Raw genomic sequence first — 12899 nt, 5'->3', positions numbered from 1 at the left:
GACGGGCTTGTTTTGCTGAGCGTGAAATGAAAGAAATCCCAGAAAATATCCTTAGAAACTCTTTCCCTTAAAAACTAAACTTCAATTCTTTCCCGCTCAGAGCAAAATCGAGAATTTTTCGATTTATACCTTACCACGCTTTGCTCGAATTGACCAAATCGATTAATATTGGAATTATCATTTTTTTTTTACTTTACACCTATCACCTTTGGAAAGAAATTGGGCGCGTGTAAAATGCATTTTAAAACACTTTTTTACATCCAAATGTTGAAACTAGGCTTGTAATTCAATTTTTATATTTGTATTTTTTTTTGTTTGTGAAATTAAGAAATTCTTAAATCCATAAATTTTAAATATTCAAAAATTTAAAAAATAATTCATTTCGGAATTTATTTTGTGATTTTTATGTACTTAAATTCCACAGCTCTGCCGAGCTTCCGTGGCCGTGAGGTTATGGGTTTCGCCTTGTAAGCGGAAGGTGATGGGTTCGATTCCTGTCTGGCTCGGCAAAGTCAGATCCCTTCAAAGAGTAAATCTGCTCACTGGGAATACTGACCGGTAGGGGATAGGTTTCGACTAACGGCGTGCTTGATTTCCGATCCAGGGGTCGTGAGTTCGATTCTCGTACCGGGATGATGCAGAAAACTCTGAAATTGTTTAAATAATGTTTTATAGTAATTCCTAGTATTTTCAATTTGTGTTTAAATTTAAAAAATCTTAAATTTTATTTATTCTAAATTTTCAACATTGCTCTCAAATTTAAACACTGTGAAATTTATATGTTTTAAAATAATAAAATTATTTTGTTCTAAAATTATAAAATTCAAAAAATTGCAGGCCAAGGGTGCACATGATACTGATGATACTCGTCGGTTGACACACCTAGGCGAGGAACATCCCGGAAGGAGCCCAACTACATCCGTAGTGCTGTTTGGACAAAACAGCATGGCTCTGGTTCCTTGCAAGTGTCCTATTTTCTTACCTCCACGTTGGCTTGGTTTAGTCATCATGATGACAAGGTGTAACCTAGCTGGTGGCCTGTGGAAACGACTCGTAAACCTTTGACCAGCGAGGGTCAGAGTAGAGACGGCTAGAAGAAAGGGGCGCGCCAATGTGGGAAAGGGAAGTAATTTGTGATTGTAGACGGTATTGTTTTGATTCGCAGTATGTTGAGTCAACTGCTGTGGATGTACCTGAGCATCGCAGAACGGGGTTTCTCTTTTTTCCATTTCAGCTAACAGCTATCTTCTGTTTATTTTGTTTCACTGTTTTTCTAAAACGGCTTCTGTTTACTATCCTCCATTTGATTTCGATTTTACGTATTTGATTCTATTATTTCTCAACGCTTTTCCACTCTATTATACCAATTGATGCTGCTGTAACAAACTGTCTGCTTTCCCTTAATTTGGCAGCGATGTCAATTTTGTTTATCATGTGCCTTTTCTTTATTTATCTATTTGAATAACTTCTCATCTTCCCTGTAAATTGCCCTCAATACAATCGAAGCTTGTTTGTTACCTCTTTTTATTAACTATTGTTAATTTCTATATCTACTTCATAAATTACTATCTTCCTTTTACTATTGATTCTTTGCATAGTATATTTCCTTCACTGTCCATTGTTTTGAAACTTCACCTTTTTCTTAAGCAAGTGAGGTTCGAGCCCTTGCTCAATTTATGGAATGATTAAAGGATTAACACAAATATTACTATTGTAATTTTGAAAAACTTTTCTAAGATGCTTAGGACCAAAATATTGTAACAAAACACCGCGACAAAAGAAATAGCAACAGATAAACACGACTCAACAAAAGGGAAGATTTCAGGAGAAAACAATACACAGTAAAATAACAACTAGTTTTTGAATTCAAACTAAAAATAAAATAGTTTTTGCTTTAAAGAAAGTTGATAGGTAGTTGTTCGGTAACTGGGCTGAGAACGTAGCCCAGTCACTGAATGTTGCTCGTTAACTGGGCTGAACGAAAAATAACGAGGAGACCATCGATGCATAATATTTTCCAGATGAAATAGAAAATAAAAGTCACTCAAACTTATTTACAATGCTTACTTTTCATATTTCTTCAATTGTAACTTGAAATTAAACAAAAGCTTGAAAAAAGTTTTTTTTATTGAATATGATTTTTGCATCCATTAACCCCTCGGTCATTTTGGTTTGTTTTGGTTTTTTTGACGTTTGTCTGCTTTTTAAATGGGCTACGGCCAAGTTATCGAGCGCCCAGTTAAACAACGCCCAGTTACCGAACAACTACTGTAATTAATTTTCATTCATTAATTCATAGCAAATTTTAAATTTCTCCGTAAAACGAAAACGAAACAAAACGAAATTCATAGCAAATTTTAAATTAAAAATTTCTGAAATTTATAGATTGTTAAATTTTAAAATTGTAATTTTTTTATATTTTAAAATAATGAATTCTGAAAATGGGAAATTTCCAAAATAATAAGTTACGGAAATTGCTTTCCGTATAATTGATCGACGCCACCAACATCGTCAGCATACCCGACAACAGTAACCCAAACTGCGAACAAAGCTAAACTTCGTTTACCTCGCCGCGTTTCAAGCAAGTAACTCGATTAATGCTCACTAAGCAAAACCGCAGTACCTCATGTGTGAGGTTCTGGGGGACTTTTCGACGACAATAAAATCAGAACGTTTCAGACCGTCAAACTCAACACTTTGGAGTAATTAATTTAGAGAAAATCACCCTTGCATAATGGGACCTTTATAACTAATAAATTCTTAAATTAAATTAAATTCTAAAAAAATCTTAAAATTTTAAATTTTAAAGTTGTTAAATTATATACATTACGTCGCAATTCTTGAGTACTTCTGCAATTCTTGAGTACTTAAATCCAAAACTTCTTGAATTCATAAAATCTTAAGTTCATAACTTTACCGCACTTTGCACACGATTATCATCATAATTTTTTTTTTTTGCGATCGAATCAATTTTTTTTATTAAAAATTAATTCTCTGACCCAGGGTGGCCACTCAAGTCGGGAAATCGGGAAAGTCGGGAATAAGTCGGGAATTCGCCAAAATCCGCCAAAAATCGGGAAAAAGACGGGAATTTATGATTTTTTGTCAAAAAGTCGGGAAAAGTCGTGAATTCTGAGCATACTTGATTGAAAATTATTTTTTAACTCTTGAATAATTTTGTAAAATTTTGTAAAATTTTCAAATTGAATTCACTCATTTCTGCTTTAGTAACTTACTTTAAATTTAAGGTTCTTTTCACTATTTCAATATATTTGAGTATAGAAAAGCTGTTAAAAGCATTCAAAATCTTAATGAATATTGGAGTCTTTGACACAGATTTTCATAATATTTTTTTATGAATCAAATGATCGCTTTAATTTTTGTTCATCAGACAAGAGGTAAATTTAATGAAAAACTAATATAAAAATAGAGCATAATGGCCAGCTTACAATTATGAGTCTATTTCATTTTGTCACATAATTTGATATTTGGTAACAGATTCCAACTTGAGTTTGGCATTGGTTTTTTTTTGGTGAATATTTTTAATTGTTTAACTAAATTCATTTAGTAATTTAAAATATTTTTTTCCAAATGTTGACCTTGAACTTTTTTTTGTGAGTATGGGTAAATTACCTACCATAGATAAAGCTTGATTTTCAGTTTTCGGAAAACCTAAATATCGAATAAAATCCAAAATTGAAAAACTTTTTTACGTTTTGGAAACATAAAGAGCAAAAAAAAATAATCCAAGAAATTTTTAGTTATTGCAAAATTGTTTAAAAAATTGTTTCTTCAATTATTTTGCTTTAAATAAGTGGGAAAACATAAAATCATATCAAACCTAATTTTCATTGAAAAAAAAAACAGTTTAATACTGACCACTAAATAAATTAAAATTGATTAGAAAATTTAATATCAAAAATTACAAAATTGAAATTAAATTTGATGAATTCCTTGACATTTTTCTAAATCCTTTGAATGAGTAATAACAGCAATTATGTTTCAATCATTCTCTGATTTAAAATGATGATGAAGTTTTGAAAAAATAGGAACGCTATTTTAAGTTCAGTTATCTTTAACTCTTTGTCATTTTCAGTTGAAACGAAGTATCAAAAACTATACGTTTGCCAATTTAAAAAATAACATGGAAGTTATAAGTATTGTTGAACTTTCGATTATTTTTTCAAAGACTAATTGTTTGTGTTTCTACTCTGAATAATAATAATGAAATTCCATTTTTGAAGTGTTTTTTATTTATTGTTTAGTTTTTGTATTTACAAAAAATGCCTATATTTGGATTTTTTTTTAAATCACTGTGTTTTTTTTTTCGCTGGTTAAAGTTGACTGTTCTTATAGAAAGTTTTATGTTTGAAATCATTCTTTAGATAAGAAATGCCTATTATTTGAGCATTCTAGAAAAGTCTGGAAAAAAGTCGGGAAAAAGTCGGGAATTTGAAAATGGAATTTGAGTGGTCACCCTGGACCTGTTTAGGGCTTCATAAATGCTCCAAAGAGATTGATTTTTTGTCATCAAAGATAACGGTATTGACGTCAGTTAAGTTTGGTTAAGCCGAGCCGGGAATGGAAAATCTAAAATTTTAAATTAAATAATTGATATTTAATGAAGCTACAAAATTTCAAAAGTCATACCTAAGTTCTAAAATACTAAAATTTTTCTAATCTAAGTTTTTAATTTATTAAATTCTTAAATTTTAAAGTTCCGAAATTCTAAAATTTCTAAATTCTTGAAGACCAAAGTTAAGTTGGAATTTTGAATTTTAATTCTAAAATTTCAACATTTTTAATCAATATAAATTCCAAAAAAAATTAGGTTCTAAATTTTTTTTAAAATTGATTGTAAAATTTTCTAAGCATAGGAAAAAATTACAGCATTACAAAATTCTTCAATTTTTAATTTTGAGGAATTACTACCGTCTGTGCATAAATTATGGATAAAAATAACAATAAGAATTAAATACTGTATCTCGAAGCAGTTGCATCGTATCAAAAAGTGGTCTTTCTGGAAAAAATATACTGAAAGAAAAAAATACGCCGTTCAAAGCAGATTTTTTTGATTTTTAAGTTTAACAGTCGAATATGAAGGTGAGCCCACTTTTTTACGTTCAAAATTTTTGAGGAAATAGCCTAAGCTGTTACAAAAAGACTCACGAAAAATGCAGGTCGGTAAGTCTCTCCTAAAAAAAAAAAGTTCAAGATGGTATGTCAGAGACATAACCGAAAGACATAGGACCAAACAATTTGAATGTGTTTTTGGATTGCTAGTAAAATCTGAAATAAGATTATTTTATTTTGTTTCATAGATTTGTCGGCAAAATTGTCATAAATGTTCTCCCAAGGTGAACCTTCTATGAGGGCACCGGCAACTCCAGGTTGTGGCCACTACGGTCGAAATGTCAATTTTCATGTTCAGTATCAAAAACCATGAATTTTGATATCCATATTGCCACAACTCGTATGGTTCTGTTAAAGACCCTCCGGGCCCCGGGGAAACCTGCTTTGAGATCACCGGTCACTCAAGGTTGTGGCCACTACTGTCGAAATGGCCATTATGTTCAGTATCAAAAACCATGAATTTTGATACCCATATTGCCACAACTCGTATGTTTCTGTAAATGTCCCCCCAGGCCTCGGGGGAACCTTCTTTGAGGGCACCGGCCACTCCAGGTTGTGGCCACTACTGTCGAAATGGCCATTATGTTCAGTATCAAAAACCATGAATTTTGATACCCATATTGCCACAACTCGTATGGTTCTGTAAATGTCCCCCCAGGCCCCGGGGGAACCTTCTTTGAGGGCACCGGCCACTCCAGGTTGTGGCCACTACTGTCAAAATGGCCATTATTATGTTCAGTATCAAAACCATGAATTTTGATACCCATATTGCCACAACTCGTATGTTTCTGTAAATGTCCCCCAGGCCCCGGGGAACCTTCTTTGAGGGCACCGGCCACTCCAGGTTGTGGCCACTACTGTCGAAATGGCCATTATTATGTTCAGTATAAAAAACCATGAATTTTGATACCCATATTGCCACAACTCGTATGTTTCTGTAAATGTCCCCCCAGGCCCCGAGGGAACCTTCTTTGAGGGCATCGGCCACTTCTGGTTTTGGCCACCACTGTCGAAATGGCCATTATTATGTTCAGTATAAAAAACCATGAATTTTGATACCCATATTGCCACAACTCGTATGTTTCTGTAAATGTCCCCCCAGGCCCCGAGGGAACCTTCTTTGAGGGCATCGGCCACTCCTGGTTTTGGCCACCACTGTCGAATTGGCCATTTTTCATGAGAACCGCCGCATCATAGCGACTTCCACGCCGTCCGCTTCTGTAAATGTCCCCCCAGGCCCCGGGGGAACCTTCTTTGAGGGCACCGGCCACTCCAGGTTGTGGTCACTACTGTCAAAATGGCCATTATTATGTTCAGTATCAAAAACCATGAATTTTGATACCCATATTGCCACAACTCGTATGTTTCTGTAAATGTCCCCCCAGGCCCCGGGGGAACCTTCTTTGAGGGCACCGGCCACTCCAGGTTGTGGCCACTACTGTCGAAATGGCCATTATTATGTTCAGTATCAAAAACCATGAATTTTGATACCCATATTGCCACAACTCGTATGTTTCTGTAAATGTCCCCCCAGGCCCCGAGGGAACCTTCTTTGAGGGCATCGGCCACTCCTGGTTTTGGCCACCACTGTCGAATTGGCCATTTTTCATGAGAACCGCCGCATCATAGCGACTTCCACGCCGTCCGCTTCTGTAAATGTCCCCCCAGGCCCCGGGGGAACCTTCTTTGAGGGCACCGGCCACTCCAGGTTGTGGTCACTACTGTCAAAATGGCCATTATTATGTTCAGTATCAAAAACCATGAATTTTGATACCCATATTGCCACAACTCGTATGTTTCTGTAAATGTCCCCCCAGGCCCCGGGGGAACCTTCTTTGAGGGCACCGGCCACTCCAGGTTGTGGCCACTACTGTCGAAATGGCCATTATTATGTTCAGTATCAAAAACCATGAATTTTGATACCCATATTGCCACAACTCGTATGTTTCTGTAAATGTCCCCCCAGGCCCCGAGGGAACCTTCTTTGAGGGCATCGGCCACTCCTGGTTTTGGCCACCACTGTCGAATTGGCCATTTTTCATGAGAACCGCCGCATCATAGCGACTTCCACGCCGTCCGCTTCGCTCGAATTTCCTCCTTCTGCTGCCGGTGGTTCTTCCTTCTGGTTGCTGGTCCTCTTCTTCTATTGGCCGCTGCTGCTGCTGCTCCGCGCCGGCCCGACGTGCACAGTTCGAGTGCTCGTTCCAAAGTGACTTGCTTTTGCGAAATAGCGCTTGCTTTCTGCTTAAATAGCGGCACAGCCGGAGAACGGCACAAAAGGGGCGCGGTCTCGAATGCATACGCTCGCTCTGATTGGTCATCTGTCCGATTTGTACTGAAAAATTACTCATTTTGATTGCATGTTTTAAGTGCTTTAACTATGTTTAGTCAGACTATCTATGTAGTTAAACAATAGCTGAAGTCTTCCTCTTTCGATTGGTGGTCCAACCATCTGGATTGATTCACAGGGAAAAAAGATATAAGCGTTCAAAATGTCCCCTTTTTTAACGCTTAAAAGTGACGCTTTGGATCGAATTTCTGAACTGGCCCCCCAATATAGTAAGTAAAGACATAGTCCTATGTCAAAAACAAAAGTCATTAACTAAAAATGTGTTTTTGAAAAGTAGTAAAAACTTCAATATTGTCTATAACCGATTGATTCTCCAGACTATTTTACATAAAAGTCTTCATATTGACCATTGGTCTAAGTTCAATGCTAGTTAAGAAACAGCGGCTTTAGAAATACAAATGTTGAAAAATAGGTTTTTTGATGGTTGAGTGCTAATAATTGATATGGTTGTACGATCTTCGATGTGCTTATTCAAAGGTCTTTCAATTATCTAACTAACAACGGGTCGCGTGTTGTACGTCACTTTCATCGGAATATCTGAGTGTATAAATCAGTAACAACATTTCAAAAGGGCGAAACCTACGATCCTGCCGTTTCGAGAAAATCAACATTCAAAATTTTGCAACTCCGATCAATTCCTATTTTCACAAAAAAGCATGAAAACCATCATTTTTTTCAAAACGTAATAGAAATTAGCAATAATTTCATCAGAGAGAGCAATTTGAAATTAATTAAGGTGTTTTTGCTATTAAAAATTGAGAAAAACAAATTACGCCTTTTTGAAGAGCATGCCTCCATTTTCGCCCCACCGTATTCGCCACCCACTCAACCAAAACAACGGTTTAGCCCGTCAGGTTACGCCACAAAGCAAAAGTAAACAACAGATTCGCCCTTTTGTTTTTTGTTCATTTTTCGGGTTTTTAAAGAAAAAAGTGGTGAAACAACTATTTTATCATTGTGAAACGTTACAGTCAGATAATACAGTGATATTTGCAACCTCAGTGATAAAAAATTGGTCTAGAAAGCCTTCATAAGGAGTCCGATTCAGGCCAAGACTCGTTGAGCTAGGATACACCGTAAGTAGCAAGTTGGTTTGACGATGTGGTCTATATTGAAGTGACGTTCCTTGGGGTGTCCCCGCCGGAAGTGGGAGACACCATCCGGCCTTCTCAATCTTTGCATAGCTTCGATGGTTACGGAGGCGATGATTTTGTACGGCATTCCTCCTTAACCTCCCTACACTAACTTTTGTCCTGCAACTGCTCGACCTAGAATCCCCGGATGTCCCAAGAACCGGTAAATTATGGACCTTCACATCTAGATTGTGAATCCAGACCAGATCCGATACTACAATAATTGAAATTAAAAAGTTATGTATTTAGGATCATACAAATCTGTGTTTGTTGTGGAATTGTGGTCAAAGACATCAAAAACATACATTTTGATCCATTTTGAGGATTGTCAGGTTAAAATTCACTAAATTATAACGAAAAATTAGTGTTTCTAAATATACGTCGGAACTTGCAGAAAACACTACATTCGCCCCTCGTGATTGAATGAAAACACAAGGGCGGAAACTCAATTTAGTTTGTTTTGATTGATGTTGTTGATTAGCCCTTTTGTTTTTTGCTTGTAAAACTACGTATTTTCGGAATTTTGTGATGATGGAGGGTGTTTTAGAATCAGTTTTGTTCGCTTTATATGATTCTGACAAAAACTCAGTTTGTTTACATCTGAGGGTTTCGCCCTATTGAAAAGTTGTTACAGAAATAGCATAGTGCTTGTAACTTATGATAGGGTTGTCAGATCATCTTTATTTCCTCATTTTGTTATACACCCTTACCAAAAATCATGATTTTTTGAGTTCCAAATCCCACTTTTCATACGAATTTTTCAGTTCAACCCATATAACCATTTTTATGGTTGTAGTACCTGAACTCAAAAAATCGTATGAAAAGTGGGATTTGGAACTCAAAAAATCATGATTTTTGGTAAGGGTGTATCTTGAAATGAAAAAAAGTAAAAAACCAGAGTTTTTTTTATTTTGAAAAGGTCCTATAAACTGTTGTCTTTTATATGTTTATAGGAACTTTAAAAAAAACTCTGGAAAAGAAGGTAATCTAAAATCGACGCCAACATTTCAAAAAGCATCATGTACAAACCATGCGTTTTGAGAAAAACGCATTTGAATGTTGAGCATCCTTTTTCAATTCCCATTTTAATATAAAAGCAAAATAAGATGTTCTAATGATAACAAACGATGAAAAACGTTGCTTTTGTTGATGCTTGATCATCCAAATTCAATAAAACATTATTTCCGTAATTTTATTTGAGAAAAACAAACATAACTTCTTTTGAAATCACCAACGTTTATATCACCCTGCTGGCATTGAGGGGGACGCTTTGTTATGATTCGGTTTTCTTCGCCGAATGTACATGGCGCTTTGTTCATGTTGCTTTTTTTCCGTCACGAGGTTCATGTAGTCTTTTGTTTGACAGGTTGACAGGGCTATATAAACAGGAACTGCTGATGGCAGAGATTTTGTTTATGTTACTTTATTTAAAATCATGATTAAACAGACTTTACTGAAGTAACTTTTGCTCATTTTTGGTGGAGAGGTAGCTTATTAGGAGTACTTTCAGAATATGCAATAACCCAGAAAGTGTCAAAATGTACATGATGCCTTTTGAAATGTTACCGTCGAAATAGGACTTTAGAACCCTATTATTAATGATTTCTCAGTGCTGCTAACGCTTCCCCGAACGTCAACAAACGCCTTTTCCGCAAACGCTCCTCCATGACAGCTCGCGCGTCAACCTGCCAAACGTCACTCGCGCTCCATCTCTTTCCATCCCACGCAACTCAACGTCTTCGTCGCGACCGTGTCATCAATCCGTCCGCAGCCTGCTCATTCGAAGGAAATTTTTCGTGTGATCGGGTCCGTGTCCGTTTCGTTCGTGTGCGAGTTTTTGGTGGCCACTCCGTTGGAATCGAGTCGTTTCGCGTGACATTCCCACAGTTCCCAGTTCCATTCGCGAGCGTTCCGGTTGAAGGTGACGACGTGGCGGAAGAGGTGGCCACCTTTTTCTAGCAGCCGATTCCCCGTTCTTTTTTCTGGGGGTGATTTTTCCTTTTCGTTCGGAGAACCGTTCCGGTGAGACGTGAGTTCGGTTCGTGGGGGGCTCGTGAGCAAGTGAGCAAGAGTTTTGTGGCCCAAAGTGACACACCAGCTCGGAAGGAGAAGTTGTCTGTCAGAGTGTTGTTTCGAGGCTTGAACGAGCAAAAATAGTGAAATTTGTACTGAAAGTGGCCGAAACAGGTTGGGAAATCGTTCCGGATTTGGTGGAATCGGTGCGAAAGGTGACCACAAAGAGAATCCCGAAAAAAATGCACGAAGAAAGCATTGAGTTTCAAAGCAAAATCTGTTTTCCCGTGCTCGAACCTTCCGGAGGAAGAAAAACATCGAAAAACCAGTTTTGTGGAGACGTGGTCCGGAACTAGTGACAGCGCAACTTCCAACAGGAAGCAGTGACCGGAAGAAACCGCACCGCAAACACCTTTTAATTGTTTGGACGGCGAGGCTTGGCCAGACCAAAAGTGGCGGCCACCCTCTCCTCTTCCTTCTGGAACCTCTTTCCTTCTCATGTTTTTAATTTAGAATCCATTCACTAATTGGAATTGATTGCCAGTTGGAAAAATCTCCTCGTGACGTCAGGGCAGGTTCCGACGAAGTCGGAAAGACCCAAACGGCAAGAAATTGGAGGACCATAATTTGACCATTTGTATGAACCTCTCGAGTTGAGGTCGAAGGAGAAGTGCCTTTATTTGGTAGTCGATTCGACCCCGCAAAGAGGAACGGTGGTGGCGACGAGTGAAAGTAAACAATAATGGGTCCGACGACGATGAGAGTGTCTCCTCTGGCTTTTTGGAGTTGGAAATTGGAATTGGAACCGCGTTTATTTTTTATGTTTTGTGTCTGTCGTGGTTCCTCCGAAAATGAGCAGCAGTTCCACTTCAAGCTGTTTTTTTTTATTTCTCTCCTCAATTCTCTGTTTGCGTTTTGCGAGGTGATGTTGTTGTTGGAAATATGGGCATGGCTTTTTTCGGTTGGATTGCTTTCCAATGAATTGTATTGTTTGGTTTGATAGGCATCAAGATTGAGTAGTTTATACCTTATACTTCAGTATTTTACTCAAAGCATCAAGTATTAGATGTATTAATAAATATATATATATAAAAAAAAAACATTCGGAAATAATAACCTAAAACTAAAATTTACTTTAAAAAATTATTTAATATGGACACAAATCTATTTAAAAAAAAAAATTAAACATTGTGCAATGTTAATATGTATAGCTTTCATATTTGCAAAATTAAGTAAACAAAAATCACATTCGAAATTAAATTCATTGAAAAATTTTAGCTACAAAAGTATCTCATTTTTATTTTTAAACTTTTGAATATTTAACAGCTAAAACTATTTAAAATCTTAAAGTGAACTCATCAACTTATTATTTTGTAGTTGTTCGGTAACTGGGCGTTGTTTAGCTGGGCTGCTTGATAACTGGACCGTAGCCACAAACGTCAAAAAACCAAAACAAACTAAAATGACCGAGGGGTTTATGGATGCAAAAATCATATTCAATAAATAAAAAAAACTTTTTTCAAACTTTTGTTTAATGTCAAGTTACAATTAAAGAAATATGAAAAGTAAGCATTGTAAATAAATTTGAGTAACTTTTATTTTTCATCTGGAAAATATTATGTATCGGTGGTCCCCTCGTTATTTTTTGTTCAGCCCAGTTAACAAGCAACATTCCGTGACTGGGCTAGGGAGCGTTCTTTTATTACGTAACGCAGTAGGGGGGGGGGGAGGGGGGTCGGAGGCCGTGTTACGCTCAATACAAAATTTTCAAAATTTGTATGGAAATTTTGTTACGAGGGGGGGGAGGGGGTCTAAAAGTCCGATTTTTCGCATTACGTAATAAAAGAACGCTCCCCTACGTTCTCAGCCCAGTTACCGAACAACTTCTGTATTACTAAATGTTTAGAGATTTCAAAAAACTTAATCCCAAGTTTTGAAGGTTCTTTAAAGTATTACCATTTATTTTTTCAACTTCCTAAAATCCAACCCCTCCCAAGACTGGCTAAACCAATTCAGTTTTTTAAGTATTGGGAAGGGGCCAGGGTGGCCACTCGAGTCAGGAAATCGGGAAGAAATCGGGAATTAATGATTTCTTGTGTAAAAGTCGGGGATTCCAAGCTTTAATTTTTGTTTATCAACAAGAGGTAAAGTTAATGAAAAACTAAAATTAAAATAGAGCCTTATGGCCAGCATTTTTCTTGTATATAATTCTAATTGTTTAACTAAATTCATTAATTTATTTCAAATATATATTTTTCCAAATGGTGTCC

The 12899-nt window shown here is 36.6% G+C and overlaps 1 protein-coding gene across 1 annotated transcript in view; it reads left to right on the top strand.

Annotated features, from left to right (window-relative positions):
• The first annotated feature begins 10377 nt into the window (after positions 1 to 10377).
• Positions 10378 to 12899, top strand: part of LOC6052415 (AP-1 complex subunit gamma-1) — a 66587-nt gene continuing 64065 nt past the window's right edge. Inside the window, 1 exon segment of the mRNA XM_038252234.1 lies at positions 10378 to 10844. The gene's annotated coding sequence lies outside the window, so the exon portion shown is untranslated.

Source organism: Culex quinquefasciatus, chromosome 2 (genome assembly GCF_015732765.1).
Source record: "Culex quinquefasciatus strain JHB chromosome 2, VPISU_Cqui_1.0_pri_paternal, whole genome shotgun sequence".
Taxonomy (NCBI): domain Eukaryota; kingdom Metazoa; phylum Arthropoda; class Insecta; order Diptera; family Culicidae; genus Culex; species Culex quinquefasciatus.
Note: the sequence above shows the minus strand (reverse complement) of the source record. Positions and strands in the feature narration are given on the sequence as shown.